This window comes from Octopus sinensis, linkage group LG2 (genome assembly GCF_006345805.1).
Source record: "Octopus sinensis linkage group LG2, ASM634580v1, whole genome shotgun sequence".
NCBI lineage: Eukaryota > Metazoa > Mollusca > Cephalopoda > Octopoda > Octopodidae > Octopus > Octopus sinensis.
In genome coordinates, this window is record NC_042998.1 from 121364215 (window position 1) to 121381841 (window position 17627).

A 17627-nucleotide genomic window follows, 5' to 3' on the forward strand; every position below is an offset into this window, starting at 1 on the left:
ATTTTCTCTATAACCAGAACATAAACTGTGTAATGAAATAATATTCCCATCTACCCGACCACTTGTCTCTCTCTTCTCACAGTTCTTCCTGTGTGTCTCCTCAGTTCTGCACTAAACACTGTTTTGGTGTTTCCTCCTCAAAACTACAGCACTTGCAGAATTCTGTCTTTACCCATATTTTCCTGACAGAACAGAACATCAATGTCTTCTGATCTTACCAGTGTTGACATGTCAAAGACTTACTTTGACTAAAATATAATGAAACAGTTGTTATTAACTCTAAAAATGGGGGAATATCAGATTAAGCTGTACAGTATTTACATTCTGAGTTAAAATCTTGCTAAAAGGTAGCCCACTTGCGTAATATAAAATAAATGCTAGTCAAGAAATGCAGTTGATTAAAACAAATATAGCCTGTCCCAAAATTAGTGACCTGCCATTGTCAGAAATCATTGCTTTCCTATTTGGAATCGCCCTAAGAAAGGTCCAGACAAAAAGTTTGAAGCAAGTGGAGAATTGCATTAAAATAGTTAATAAAAAATTTTAATGAAATATAAGAACCGAAATAAAATATAGGAAATAAGATGAGAAGCATCATCATTTAATGTCAGTTTTCCATGCTGGCATGGGTTGGGCAGTTTGACTAAGGTCTGGAGAGCCAGCAGCACCAGGCTCCGATCTGATCTGGCAATGTTTCTACAGCTGGATGCCCTTCCTAATGCCAACCACTCTGAGAGTGTAGTGGGTGCTTTTTATGTGCCACTGGCACAGGAGCCAGTCAGGCAGGCCTGGCATTGATCATGTTTGGATAGTGCTTTTTATGTGCCACTGGCATGGGGTCCAGTCAAGGGGTACTGGCATCGGCCATGTTCAGCTGGTACTTTTTACGTGCCACCAGCATGGGAGCTAGTCAGGTGGTTTTGGCATCGATCACAGTTGGATGGTGCTTTTTACATGCCACCGGCATGAGAGTCAGTCAGGAGGCACTGGCTACAGCTTCGATATTGGTTTTACTTGACTCACCAGGTCTTCTCAAGTATATCATAGTGCCCGACGCATCAGGGGTACTCTTAACTGGATCAGACATGCATAGCTGCGATCTCACTTTAGTTGTCAGGTTTTCTCAATCACAGCATATCTCCAAAGGTTTTGGTCACCTGTCGTTGCCTCTGTGAGGCCCAATGTTCAAAGGTCATGCTTCACCACCTCATCCCATGTCTTCCTGAGTCTATCTTTTCCACAGTTAGGGAGTGGCACTTCCTCACACAGCCGTCCTCATCCATATGTAACACATGACCACACCAGCACAGTCGTCTCTCTTGTACACCACATTTGATGCTTCTTATGCCCAACATTTCTCTCAGAGCACTTATACTTTGTAGTGTGTGCACACTGACATTACATATCAAGCAGATCATACTAGCTTCATTTCTTTCAAGCCTATGCATGTCCTCAGCAGTCATGGCCCATGTTTCACTGCCATGTAGCATGGCAGTTTGCACACATGCATCATACAGTCTACCTTTCATCATGAGTTAGTTGCCAGCTGAGGTAGGAGCTCCCTGAACATTACCCAGGCTGTTCTTATTATAGTCACTACACTCTCAGTGCAATCACTCCACTAGACTTGGTTGCCTAGGTAGCGGAAGCTATTAACTACTTCTAGTTTCTCCCTCTGGCATATGGGAAAGTCTATCTTCCCAGTTAACCTTCCTTTGATTTGCTGCACCTTTTATGTGTCCATAGCTTACGCTGGGTACAGTGTATGGAGTTGCTGCCCTCCAGAGTTAATAAAATGAAATAAAACGAGAGGATAATATAACTGATAAAAAATATTCAAATGTAGAAAACCACCACCATTAGACAAGGTACTTGTTAATTAAGATTTTAAGCAAATCAAAATCATGTTAGTTAGGAAAACAGCAGGGAGAAGTTTATTCCACAATTCAGCTATTCTGAGGTGGGGGGAACAACTTTGTGCATAGAACCTGCTGAATGTCAATAAGACACCCAAGAAGCACAAGTGCTATTTACTAAGTTTGGCAAACAGTTCTTACGGTACACTCCAAGACCAGAAGAATGAGAGGAAAAAGCTTATCTGAATACTTACTTTGAAAGTGATGGTAGAAAGGGGCCAAACTGACATTTCATTGATGACAGTGCAGTTGGACAAATGGAAAAAACTATGCACTTAATTAAATGTTTACAATATTTCAAAGAATTCAGCAAAATGTGTGAACAGAACTCTATTTTATAGGTAGAGTTAGAAACTTTTCCTGAACAGTAGAATGAGTCCATCATTCTAAATGTAATCTAGAAGTCTATCTTAAATCAGATGAGACTGTAAGATCTGGACCCCAGTAAGGAATCTCCATCTAAGTAGTCCATCCTAGTTAAGTTGTATGGTTATGTTTATATCATTTTATCATTGTCAATTTTATGATTATATACAAAATATTAACTTAGTATCTTTATGAATTAGCATTAAAATTTTATAATAGCTGTGAAGTGGAGATACATCATCACTGACTACAAGATATGTGTCTCTCTGGATAGTTATGTTATTTCTGTTCAAGTTTTTTTATGCTTCAGCCATTGGTTCTAAGAGTTTAATGACCACCAGTACAATTTGTGTAAAACCAGATCCACTGTTGGTCTATTCTTCTCTGTCACCCATAAGTAGGCTCTTGCCTTGAAAGAATTTGGTGAAAACAATGTCATTGATATCAACAAAGCTTTTGACCAGTTTGTCTTGCACTACCACTTGACAACTAGTGTTGTTGTATTTATATCCTTGTAATATAATGGTTCAGCAAAAGAGACCAACAGAATAAGGACTAGGCTTAAAAAAAAAAAGGACTGAGGTTGATTCATTTGAGTAAAATTCGTCCTGGTGATGTCCCAGCATGGCCGCAGTCAAATGACTGAAACAAGTAAAAGAAAAAAATGTCTGGCATGTAAATTTCCTTTCAAAACCTCCTACTTATGAGCTCTATCAGTTTCTAATCCCTTGGATTGATAGCTTCCTGTCAGATTAACCCCTTAATGGCTCAATTATTTTGACATGGCGTTTCATTTCAGAGCATATTTTTTAAATTTCCTTTTTTAATTATATACACTGTGTTAATTACAAAAAAAAAGTTTTTTTTATCTTGTTTCCTTTATTTTTTATTATAGAAATTAAAATGTACTTTTACTCATTTGGATTTAAATGAGTTAACTTGGACATTGAAAAAATACATATAACTTACCTACCTTCGATTTTTTTTATAAGATGTATTGCTTTTAAATCAAAGGAAAATATTTTTAAAATGAGATAGTTTATTTAGAATGATAATTTTTAAAACAAGGAGTTACACACAAAGTTATCTTGCAGACATCACACATGTATCTGGTTTCTCTTCGAATCTTCTTTCCTTTACCATCTCTCTTCTCTGCACATTTTGCACACTGTCTTGTAGGGTTCTTTTTCTTATCACTTGGTGGTATTTCTATGGGAAAGTGACCAGCTGGGGCAAATCTTGTTGGATGTGGGATCGATGATGATCTTCCTGGTTTTGTGGGAGGTAATAAGGGCCTATATTTTTCAATAATCTTGGTGATTATTTGCATTCTAAATTTCAGCAGTTTCATAGCAGAAGCTGAAGTTTCCAAAGATGCTTTATACAAAACATATGCATTCCAGATAGCCAAATCCATCAAATGAAAAAATACCTATTTTTTTTAAACAACACGAGTAAATTTGTGATTGCTCAAAAATGAAACGGCACAAAACAAATAAACTCGTTTGAGTGCTAAAATTAAAAGTTAATTTTGACCGAGTATACTCGTTTGGTCCTAAAAAGATACATTTGCAATGCATGAGTAAACTCGGGATAATCCATTAAGGGGTTAAACTAGTGCTGTATATGTTGATGGAAACTTTTATCTTGCACTCTCTTCTTTCTACACATAAATGACTTTACACCATATCCAACAACCCCAATGCTTATGCAGATGACATTTATCCTTCATTTCACCGACATTCCCCAGCCATGCATTATCCACTCACAACCAAAATCCTATATGCTAAACCTACACTGACTCCATGAACAGAGACCTTGAAAGCATCCACCATTAGTCATGACAATCTTGTCTCTTTCAATAGCAAGAAAATAAAAATGTTACTCCATCATTCTTAAAATAATTTAGGCCACATCTTAATGACTTGCCTTTCTTTTTAGATCCAGAAGATACTTCAATCCTCAACAATTATTAATATTTTTACAAAGTTCAAGAGGAACTTCAAATTCCCCCCATTAATTACTGCCTTTTTTTCCAGACCCAGCAAGTAAATGCAAAAAAAAATACTGTTTCAGTTATTGTTTTATGTCTGTAAGATGATTTAAATTGAAGTTTCAAGACTAATACAAATGTTTAAAAAAGTTACCAAATTTGGTATATGCTTTATCTTCAACTTTATACTGAATGCTCGATACAAAGCTCTTCTGGACATCCTCTTCTTCATACACAATGTTTACATATGAAAACAACCAAATGCACCAACTCCAAAAATTGACAAGAAGGCAAGTTGTCCCTAGGGTTTCTTCCATCACTCTCAAACCATGCACTCCAGGGCTAGCTTCTGTCCTTCTCAAACACATTTGTCTGTCTGTCTCTCTCCCCCTCTTTCATATATATATATATATATATATATAAAGAAATGAGAGATGACAAAGAAGTAAATGATTAGTTTATGACCTTCATCAGATAATCATTTATTCCTTTCTCATCTCTTTTCTCATTACTGCTCCTTACTTGACTAATGCTTTGTCGAGAAGCATATGTTAATACTGTAATGCCTAAGTGAAATATATATATATAAATCGAAATCAAATTCGAACTGGCATCCGTGCTAGCGGGATGCAAAGAGCACCATATGAGTGTGATTGTTGACAGAGTGGCTAACCAGCTTCTCTGTCAGTGGCACATAAAATCCACCATTCGAGTGTGATCGTTACCAGTGTCGCCTTACTGGCACTTGTGCTCGTGCTGGAAGGGTGCCAAGAGCACCATCCGGGCGTGATCGTTGCCAGAGCAGCCAACTGGCTTCCGTGCCGGTGGCATGTAAAAGGGCACCATTTGAGCGTGATCATTACCAACGTCGCCTTACTGGCACCTGTGCCGGTGGCATGTGTAAAAAGATTCAAGCGAGGTCATTGCCAGTACCACCTGACTGATCCTTGTGCCGGTGGCATGTAAAAAGTACCCACTACACTCTTGGAGTGGTTAGCGTTAGGAAGGGCATCCAGCTGTAGAAAATATGCCAGATCAAGATTAGAGCCTGATGCAGCCATCTGGTTCGCCAGCCCTCAGTCAAAATCGTCCAATCCATGCTAGCATGGAAAGCGGACGTTAAACGATGATGATGACGATGATATATATATATACACACACACAGAGTAAGCACATAAACGCGAAACAAGGTGGAAAAAGTAGTACTTGAATACCAGAGGTAGAGTAATATGCTTTATTAAAAAGCAGCAAGAATATGAAAACTTACTCAGAGTTTCAGATTGCCATTCGTTGGACAGTTTTGTTTAGATTCTAGACAAAACTATCTGACGAACAGGAACGTGAAATTCTAAGTAATAGTTTTTGTGATATTTTTGCTGCTTTTTGATAAAGTGTGTGTATATATATATACATACACACATACTTATGAATTTATGTATGAAGAAAGTACAGTGAAATTGCCACAAGGAGTAAAGTATCATTTTGATAGGGTCCTTCATCAGGGTTAAGATGATAGAGTGGGGAAGAAAAGGAGCATAGTTCTACATCCTCTGTATCAAGCAACTGGCTGAAATTGACAGAGAACATATGGTAATTTGAGTATAGACAGAAAATAGTAGGAGAAAGAAGGAAGAAGAAAAGCTGATGATCGGAGGAGATTAAAGTAAGAATGGTGGTGAAGGATAAAAATTGGATTACTGAACTTAGAATGAATGGAGGAGTAGAAAGTAAATATTCATTTAAACCAGATGACACCATGGTTCCAAGTTTGGATATGAAGTGGTCTTTCTGTTTCATTTAGTGTATGGATCCAAGATGTACAGAGATGTTTTACACTGATAAATGGGTAATGGAATTAGTCATTGTGTTAAAATGAATAACAGGTTGGCCTGACATATGTAGTAGTGTGCTTTGAACACATTTATGAAAGTGATGACCTGTTTCCACAATGTAAAATGCACTGAAAAGTTTACAGATGATGCATTATATGAGGGTGCTGGATGTGCAGAAGTTTTGGATGATGAGATATGGTGGCTTAACCCAGTGATAGTAGTAGCATTGTTAACGTAGAGGCAGGTGTTGCATCATTGGTGAATGCATTTAAAAGTGCCTGGTTGTATATGGCTAGACTCGATAGTGAATGAGTGCAGTATTTTTATGTTATTGAGTTCAGTGGTTGGTTGTATTTTGTTCTCTAGTATTACTGGTACAAAAGGTAAACTCAACCTTAATTCGTTATCAGTTAACTCTAGAAAAGCTTGAACACACACACAAAATCAAAAGTGTTCTAGACAAGCCCACCTTTTTAGACAATCTATTTCAGATTACATAGGGTATGCTCCCTTTTATAAAACAATAGGGAATTGAAGCTTTGGCTTCTATTCCTTGTAGGTTAAGAGACAATGTAGAACTTCTATTGTTAGTATAGATGCTAGAAGTAGCCAAAGTAGAAATAAGCAAACTTGAGCATAACAGTTGCTGTTCTTCCAAACTTAATATTTGTGTCATGCATCCAAGCAGTGTTTGGCAGGTTAGGAGCTTTCTTTAATGATCACCAATACAATTACTGTAGAACCAGAGCTATTGTGACCTATGGACAAATTTGGTGAAAATAATGTCATGCTAAACATCAACAAAGATTTTGAGCATGTCTAGTCTATCAAAACTGATCACATATAGGCTCTATCTGCTGGATAGGTTCCACTCAGATCACTATTATGGTATGTATTGACAACAGACCTCTTTCCCTCATTCTATCAATTCAGGTGTGTCCTAGGGTTCAGTTTTATCCCCTCTTCCTTGACACAATGCCCACTCTTAAGTAGATAACACTATACTTCATTCTTTCCTAGCCTTCCTCAAAAACATCATTTATGTACTTGCAATCTAGCCACTATACATCAAACTCACACCAATTCTAAAAACAGACCATAAAAACATTTTCTAATGACTAAGCTAATCTTGTTTTTTCAACAGCAAAACAAAAACTATAAATACTACACATCAAAGAGACATCATTACACCACACCACCATTAATCACGAAAAGTAAACTAGAACCCTCATAATTACTCCAAATGTCAAATCTTACTGTTTCCTGAGAAAAACACATCCTTGACATAACTAGGGCCACATCTCAACAAATGGCTTTTCTTTACAGAACCAGAAGATACTTCAACTCTTAACAATTATTGATACTCTACAAAACTCAGATGAGGCCCATAATTGAATATTGCTCTCACATCTGAGACAGTTGTTGTTGCACACAGACATCATAGACTGTGTCCAGAAAAAGGGTCACCCAATTGACTAGCATAAACTCATTTGTAGGTACACCCCAGTCTCTGGCCCACAGACATGGAGTCTTCTCTGTCTACTTTTCTACCAGTACAATAATGGTTTCTGCTCTTTGGAGTTGGGTAGGTTCCTGACACCTCTGCATTCCCATCCATCTCACCTCTCTTCAGACTTGTTATGTCCAACCTACCAGACCCCCACACTAATCACCACGCCAAATTTTCTCTCCAACAATGTAGGTATTCTAGAATTACATCCCTACTCAATTCTTTCCTGTAGATGTTGATTCAAGAGGGACATCAATGGCATCAGCTTCACATGTCTTGGGGGTCTGCAAATGCCATTGGCACAATTCCTTACTTCGGTCCCAGCAAGTTAAAAATAATGTTTTGTTGTTTTTAACCCTAGGTATGATCGCGCAGATATAATAATAATAATAATAATAATTGTGTACAGTGCTCAGGTGCACTACAACTCATCTAAAGTGTATATATAATCAGGTGTAGTTTCGGCGGATTTCGGAAAGCATGAGGGCCTTAAAGGATGCAGTGTCATGGCAGTCAACAACTGACGCAGGCAGTTTATTCCACGCTTCAGCAACCCTGAGCGTGAAAAAATGTTTCCGAAAGTCATGGGAGCTGTGCTGTTTTCTGACTTTGTAGGCATGTCCACGTGTGTTAGACACATGGAGATCAAAAAGGTGTTCAGTGTTGTTGTTGGTGAGGTGGTTGATAACCATGTGGGTGTTTACCAAGTCCGTTGCCAGACGCCGGAGCTTCAGTGAATCCATGCCCAGGGAAACAAGGCGCTCAGAATATGGTAGGTGTCTGATGGAGGGTATGCGTTTGGTTGCACGTCTCTGGACAGATTCCAGGAGGTCAATGTTCTGAGCAAGATAGGGATTCCAAACTGATGATGCGAATTCCAAGTGTGGTCGTACCATAGCTGTATACAGTTTTAAATAGATGGCTGGAGAGCGGCTAACAAAAGTCTTGCTGAGTGATGCCAAGACACCCTCGGCCTTGACAATTTTAGAGATATGCTTTGTCCAACGCAAATCACTGCTGACAGTGATGCCTAGGTCACGCTCGCAAGAGGATTTCTTGATATCAGTGTTGTGGAGGGAGTATGTGGACGCAGGGTTTTTTCTCCCAAAATGCATGGTGGTACACTTGTCCACAGCCAGTTTCAGTTGCCAGTCTGTGATCCATTGCTGCATTGTGTCTAGGTCTGATTGCAGGAAAGAGTTGTAGACATCAGGATCAGTCCTCTTGATTTCAAGGTACAGCTTGATGTCGTCTGCATATTTCAATACTGTGGCATTCTTTAAATTGGCATCTATGTCGTTAATGTATGCCACAAACAGGAGGGGACCAAGGACAGATCCCTGTGGTACACCCGATGACATCTCATATGGTGTAGAGTGCTGTCCTAGAACTGTGACTACCTCCTTTCGGCTGAGGATGAAGGATTTCAACCAGTTAAAAAGGTCATCCCCCACACCCATTGCAGAGAGTTTCACCATAAGCCTTTTATGTGGCACAGAGTTGAAAGCCTTAGCAAAGTCAAGGTAGACAACATCCACCCATGAGCCACTGTCAGTAATCTGAGTAATGTCCTCAAGGAACTCGACAAGCTGGTCACTGCAGCTGGAGTTAGGGACAAATCCATATTGTGAGGGTCGGATGAGACTGTGAGAGCTCCAGAAGTTCCAGAGTGTTTCTCTGACACACGATTCCATCAGTTTTGCAATACAGCTAGTGAGACTGACTGGGCGATAGTTGACAGGTGATGTGTGTCACCCTTTTTGAACAGAGGAATGACACTGGCAGTTTTCCACTGCTCCGGAGTAGCACCATTGTTGAGACAGTACTGGAAGAAAATAGAAAGCTGGTGTAAAAGGAAGTGCCTGCCACGTTTGAGAAGCAGGTATGTAACTCCATCGAGACCAGGGGAGGCATAGTTGCGCTTATTTTGAAGGTGACGTCGCAGCATTGCAGGTGTAAATTCCATAGTTGTTATGGAGTTTGCTGTTAGTGATGGTGAAGATGGTACATTTTGACTTTCAACAGTGAATATGTTTGCATAGCACTCGGCAATGAGTTCTGCGCATTCCTTGGGGTCGTCAGTGATCTGGTTCGTGTGAGGGTTGCGAAGAGGGCCCACTGGAGAGTGAGGTCTCTGCTTTGAATGCACATATTTCCAGAAAACCTTGCTGTCAGGATTGGCTGCTATGCACTGTTCAAATTCAAGCACTGCATTTTTTGTCACTTGCTTGAGATGGTTGGAGGATTTATTCCGCTTCTTCCTGTTGGTGTCTGATTTATGCAACTTGTATTCCTGTTCAGCAGTCCGACGTTCCTTCCTGGCAAGTCGGACTGCTGAAGTTTCCCAAATTGCCCTTTTGGGGCGGTTCTTCTTTTTTTGTTTACGTGGCACTGATGCTGCACATGCTGCCCATATTGAGTCCAGGATACTCTGGAGTATAGTATTCACATCTCCAGAGTTGTAGAATTCACGCCAGTTTGGGTGCTGTAGTTCAGTGTGGTACAGGTTCCAATCTGCTCTCTTCCAATCGAAGGAAGCAGATTGGAGATGGTTCAGGTGTTTGTTGCCCGCAAGAGCCAGATTGGCGATGATCATAGCATGATCAGAGTCACCTAGAGGTTCCTCCGTAGTGCAATTGATAACCGCTTCAGGAGTTGTGGTGAAGAGCAGGTCCAAGGTGTTGTCGCCTCTTGTTGGAGAGGTGACTACTTGTGACCAGTTTGAGTCCAGCACAAGCTCAACAAAATCGTTTGCACTCTGTGGCCAACGGAAGGTTTCCCAATCGATCTCAGGATGATTGAAATCGCCTGCAATAAACACATAAGTGGCTGTTTTCCTGGCTGCAGCTCGGAGGATGTTGCAAAGCTGTGTGTCCTGATGGTAATTTGGGGGACGATAAACAACGCCAAGCAGGAGTGTTGACATGGTCATACGTACGTCACAGAAAAAAACTTCTTCTTGTGATTCGTTCAAATCGGCACAAGGAATTACCAAAAAATTTGAACGAACGTAGACCATCACACCACCACCACGGCGGTTAGTGCGGTCCTTACGGAAGAGGTTGTACCCCGTGATGTTGAAAACCCCATCACAGAGTAAGGAATGCGCCCATGTTTCCGTGACAGTGATGAAGTCAGGGTCAACACTTCTGACGTAGGCGTTGAACAAATGTATTTTGTTGCATAAACTGCATTTAAGGACAACAATTTGTACCCTGCTCGCAGTTTATGATGGTGTGTGGAGGATGGCAGGTTGTCCTGGCTTAGTTTCCCTGAGTTGCTGTAGTCTTTTTAGTTATTGTGGGTAGTGAGCACTCAGACCAGCTGGTATCTCTCTTCCACGTTTCATCAGTCTTGACAAATCTCCAGATTGACAAGACGAAGACACGTGCTGTCACGGAAACAGCCGAATTGAAGAGTTTTGATTTTGTCAAGTCATATCGAAAGACTTGATTCTACTCACCATTTACTACTAACACGAGGGAGCTTCTACCTTTCAGATTTTGTAAACAAATCTACCTCAAAGCACACTTTATCGTCTTAAATAGTAAAAAAAAAAAAAACTTTGCATGATGATGTTCTAGATATAGTATGCCCGAAAAGAAAAAGACAGGCCAGAGTTGGAGTCCCTTAGATGATATACTCCTATTTGTTTCTTGTTGATGTTTTGATTTTTAACGCCAGTAACAGACACGTCTGTTTTCAAAACAAGATTGAAAAGGCTCTTATACTAATTGTTCAGGGCTAAGAAATTCAGTTTTGTCACGGGGAAAATTATCAAGGAATGTGAGAAGAAAGCGAATGGGTTGTACGTGCGTGCGTGCTTGTTTGCTTGTTATGTGTTGTGGAACATAGATATAACGGATTTATGCCAGCAATGTCTCATTTTAAACATGAAGGTTTTTTTTTCTTCAAGTTTAAGACATTACTAGCGTAATTTCGTTATATCTATATTCCACAATACATTAATACATAAAAACAGAACAGGTACACACACAGAACAAGCACGCACGTGCACACAAACACAGACAAGAACAAGCGAACACGCACGCACGTACAACCCATTAGCTTTCTTCTCCTCCTCCCATTTCGTCAACTGACAGTTGACGAGACACAGACACATGCTTTCACGGAAACAACCGAATTGAAGTGTTTTGATTCTGTCCAGTCATATCGAAAGAATACCGAAAATTCTCTAGAATCAGTTTTTGAAATTGATATACTGCCCAAGTCTATACATTTGTCCTCATCTTGTTTGTTGTTAACAACGTTTCTGCTGATATATCCACCAACTTTCATCAGGTGTCTTGGGGAAATTTGGAACTTGGGTTCTCATTCCTAAGGTACTTTTCAATGTAATTATTATTATTATTATTATTATTCAGGTCACTGCCTGGAATCGAACTCGGAATCTTGGGGTTAGAAGCCCGCGTTCTTAACGCCATATGCCCGGTGTCCTTGATAATTTTCCCCATGACAAAACTGAATTTCTTAGCCCTGAACAATTAGTATAAGAGCCTTTTCAATCTTGTTTTGAAAACAGACGTGTCTGTTACTGGCGTTAAAAATCAAAACATCAACAAGAAACAAATAGGAGTATCAAGCAGTTAATTTTATGCTGTAAGGAAGAAACAGAAGACCTGTACGTTTTGGAAATAATATTTTTTTCAATGAACTTTGCATTTTGAAAGGTCAACACTGATCAAGCAAACCTATGATGAAACGCATTCCAGCCGTGACTCTCCCATCTTTTTTTCCATTAGAAAACCAGAACCATATTAATGTCCATTTTTAAAACAGAAGAGTGAGATCTAAGGTAGATTCGATTGCTATGTCTACTATCTCGAGCGACCATGTAGAGGCTCTTTTGTTGATTCGTACGGAATATGTTTAGAATGGAATGGTATGATTTGACATAGCTGAGACCTATTTAAAGGATAAAATAGTTATTTTAGTGAGAAGAGAAAGATAGCAGCAGTCATGTTGAGAGATATTAATAACATATAGGAACAAAGAAATTAAATATTCTTTGCTTTTATTGTAGTAGCCATTGCTGTTCACTTGATTCCTAAACACCAACTGTAGTGGCCAAACCAGTAGTCCTATCCGATCCCGTTTTCTTTTCCTTTTAACAAAAAGATTTACGAGGGAAAATTGTGAACGACACCGGTCTCCTTTGTTTAGATTAATACACTTTATCTTTATATATGTGTGTGCGTGTGTAATATTTTGTATTAAAAAATATTGATCTCATGTGAGACTTTTTGCCTTATTTGACATTTATTTCATATCGTTGTAAAATATAAAAGTCGAGAATTTTGCAAGCTAATAGAATAACAGTTATAAAATATGATAGAGGTTCTATAATAAAGCTGGAGTAATTCTCCATCAAACAAAGACGTAACTAACAAAAGAAAAACTTCCGAAAAAATTTTGAATTAAAAACAAAACAAAACAATTACGAACTTATATTTTTTTATTGTATAATCTCGTGTCCTGATGTAACAGACAATTAAAGGCGTTCCATCCATGAACGTCCCATATTTTTCTACATCTGTGATTGTCTTGCCTGTGTCAATTTTTTTTAAGAGAGGGGAATGTGATACGAAGCTAATAACTTAGTTAAGTTTTACCCGCTGGCTTCTAATTTGTCTTTAGTATTTCATTTTAATTACGATTTCTAATTTATATTTATTACATTTTATAAATGTTTCCTCTAAACATAGTTTTTTCCTTCCAATACCAATAAGTTGGTCTTATCTATTTTTGTCTCGGAATTACATCTGTCGTTCTTTTGTTTTTCATTAAAAGTAACTTGAATTTTAAAGACTTACGTGATCAATTTGATAACGATGTTATTTAAAAATTGTCATTCTAAAAATTATTGCATTTTTGACTTACGTATTCCTTACATGTCGAAATTTATTTCAAGTAAAACAAGTTTCACCTACCAGGGGCAATATCTTCATATACTCTATCATCTTTAAAAAACAAAAAAAAGCGAAAAGAAAAGCAAGAGCACCGGAAGCACTGTGAATGAAAAAACAAACTTTAAATTGAGTGATAAAAGCTGAAATGTCTTTGATCATAGATCTGCTCTATCCGGAGTTACATAGGACTCCATAACAGAATAAAACAAAGAATTATCTTTGCACATAATGATTTGGTTAAAGCCTCAGAATTCGTACGTTACTGAACGTCCTTGACCTCCGGTATAAAACGGCGATGACTTAGTAACCGATACACAATGCACACATTCGGCAATTTTGAAAAATATATAGATATAAATGAGTCATAAATGGTATATTTACTCACATCATTCAATTATGATAAAGCCAAAGGAGACTTTATCAAGGCGACGTAAAAATATTAAATTACAAATAACACGTGCTTTTTTTTTTTATCTCGTCTGTTTGTGTGTATCTCGCTTGTCAGTTTCGACCGAGCAAATATTTAATTAAAAATATTTCGGGTGTAGTCATTGTTGTAAATGCGCATTGTTCAATTTGTATTTCTTTTTAAAGATAGCGGGATGTGATTTGAGGGAGATTTGGGACCTATTTCTTGCAGGTCGAAATATAGTGTAGAGGCCTCCAACATTGGCTCATGTATATGTATGTACACACACACATAGGTATATATATATATATATATATATATAAGTGTCCAGCCAATGCCAACTTAGAAAACGGACGTTGAGCGATGATGGTGATATATATATATATATATATAATTAACATCATCATCGTTTAACGTCCGCTTTTCATGCTGGCATGGGTTGGACGATTTGACTGAAAATTGGCAAGCCAAAAGGCTCCAATCTGATCTGGCAAGGTTTCTACAGCGGGATGCCCTTCGCAACAACAACCACTCAGAGAGTGTACTGAGTGCTTTTTAACGTGTCACTGGCACTGGTATTGACCATGCTCGAATGGTGCTTTTTACATGCCACCAGTCAGGCGACGTCATTGTTTGACGCCTGTGTTTCATGCTGGTATGGACTGGACGGTTTGACAGGAGGTAGCCAGCTGGAGGGCTGTCCAGACTCCAATTGTCTGTTTTGGACATGGTTTCTACTGGATGGCCTTCCTAACGCTAATATATATTTAACAGGATGATTAGTTGAAAAATTAAGCTGCTTTGAGTTCCAATATACGTGTGTATGTAGATAAAACCAGGTAGTGTTAAATGCAACGATTTTATTCAACCCATTAAAGAGCATTAACATGGCAAAATTGTTGAAATCCATCTTGAATGATGCTGTCAGAAAATATACATAATTTTTTTTTCATGCTGTTGGTACTTGGATAGAACAGGAAAACAAATATGTGACATGGCTTCTGCTAGAGGACAGGAACAGATGTAATGCATCAAGGTATCTGTGAAATAAACTTCCTTTCTGCTGAAATCTGAACTTGACCATGCTATCCTACCACACTAAAGAATAACAGGAAAGGTTCCTCATTTTAAAGTTGATAGTAGGCTCCAGCGAACAGACACAATTTGCTTGCACTCAGCTGGTCTGTCACGTGATGGGATGGATAGTCCGCATAAAGCTAGGACCTGGTCGTCACATGGCTACTTGTAGAAAACATAGCATATGAGTCGATATTTGGGTATCTAAAGGTAGACAAGAAAACTGTGGACATATACTTGCTACATATATTCATATAATACACACACACACATACATACAAAATTAGCAAGATGAAATGGTATCATTATCTTAATATCAATAACTTGTTAGGGAGTTTGTATCATACATTTGGTGAGGTGAATAAGAGTGCATGTGGCTAAGACCCTGGTAATATAATAATCTGGTTTCAAATGAGTTATAAAGAGCATCAAGAAATATGAAGACACAAGTTAAAGTTGACTGCCACATTTATTTCACCACTAATAGAAGACACAGTAAACTGGTACACATGAATAATCCTGTTAATTAAAATACATTGGTTCCATGTGCTTCTTGAAGATGTAGATGTATGCAGGAAAAACACAAAGCTTGGCAACAAAACAACTCTGCTAACAATTCTCTCCTCACTAACGCTGCAAAGTGGAATAAAGCTGCTCTCATGCTGAAGATCTGAACTCCATCATGACGACCCATATCACTGAGGAAATAGCGGGAAAAGCTTCCCCTATGTAGCTGATGGTGGTGTACTTGGCTAGTCTGTCATATGATGTGGTGGATAGCCCACATAAAGTTAGGATTTGAGCATCATGTGATGAGCCAAAATGTGGGTACCTAAAGGTAAAGAGCCTAACTATGAACATGTTTCTGCTACATGTGCAACAGTTTGGTAGATAACAACTGGCAAAGAAAGTTCTTTCCATAATGATGTAGTTGTTGGCAGGTTCTGTAGTTTTGCTTGATAAAAAAAATCAGGATCAGTTTCATCTAACCAAATTGACATTGTGGGAATGTGAACACAAGAGAAAGAATGGAATGTGAGAGTGATCTGCCATGGGTTTTAGTTTTAAGTCACTAGTTTAGCAAAAGTAGTTCATTAACTTAACTAATTTGTCATCTTTTAAACATTGTAAAACCAATACTATAATTGTATTCATCATTCTTACTAACTCATAATTGGTGCTAAATAATCAGAACCAAGAAAAGGGGCATACTGAACCAAATGTAAGCCTAAAGCGATAGGTATATCATGGCTGGAATGCCAACAATCATAGGTTTGCTTTTGATCAGGTCAGTCCTCAAGCTAAATAAAAATGACTGCACTGTACACCAAGTAACACTCTCTACAGTTATTTATTAGAGTGTGTATCATAATTATGCTTTGTTAGTACACTATGATGCCAAGAAAAAGAGCAGCAACCTTTTTCTAAATCTGCTACTTGTGTGGCAGATCTTGGTGAAGAATGAGAAACTGGAAATAGATGGTTACTGCAAAAGTCTTGAAAACTAGTGAAGATTCAGTCACTTACCAAAGTAGAAACTATGCAAATACTTTAGTAGCAAGGACCTCAATAAATACATGGGTAATACCTAAGTTAGAAATGTGCAAGAACAATCCAGGAGTAATAAAGTAGTCGTATTTCTCCTGGTTCTTGTTTAAACCCAAATCATCCCTTATTAAGTGAAGCAGTGTTCCAGCCATGACCATTCTGTCTTCTTTACATACTGGATGGAGAACTAGATTATCTAATGTTTCTCTTTTTTAAGAAAGTAGGGTGTTATTTTAAGGAGGCTTGGAAGTTATTTTTAACAGATTGAACAGTCATACAGAGACACCATTTTCAGTTCAAACAGTACTACTGGTATAATTCAGGTAGATCCAGATATAGAGTCTTCTATTATTAATTGGAAGCAACTGCGATAAAAATTGGCACGATTCTTGTTTTTTTTTCCATTCAAAGGAGACAAAAAGATTTTTAATAATAATAATTAATCGAATATATTTAAAATATTTATCATTAACATCAACTATTTACTAAATTTTATGATGAAACACAACATAGATTGAAAGCAATTAGTAAATAATTACTGCTTACAACAAGTCAGTGTTCTTTGCAAAATGAAATCACTTGAAAGTGATCACCAGATTCTTGGTAGAAAGATGATACATTATAATTTGGAGAAAACATTGCATTGGGTAATAAACTTCCTTTTGATATCTAAAACTTTGTACACCACTCTATAGTTAAAGGTTGTTTTCATCTCATGTTTGGAGCAAGTCTGAGATTAAAAAACAAGAGATACACTAAGTATATTTTTTAAAAAAAAGTTTCTTTTCTCATACAAAGTTTACTTGTTTACTTTTTTGAAATTATTTTTTATTCTTTAATTTCAGGTTAGGTCTGTAACTAGCATTTACAATAAAGCTACCACATATGCTGTCTGTTTTATTTCCAACTTCATGTTGTGCCCATACAACAAAACATCTCTTAAGAGTGTTTTTCCCACTCATACTGTTTCCCCATCACTACTATTGGAGCCTTTGCTTCCTGAATTGCATACCCCTTCCATGTGATGCATTAAGCTTTCCTTTTCT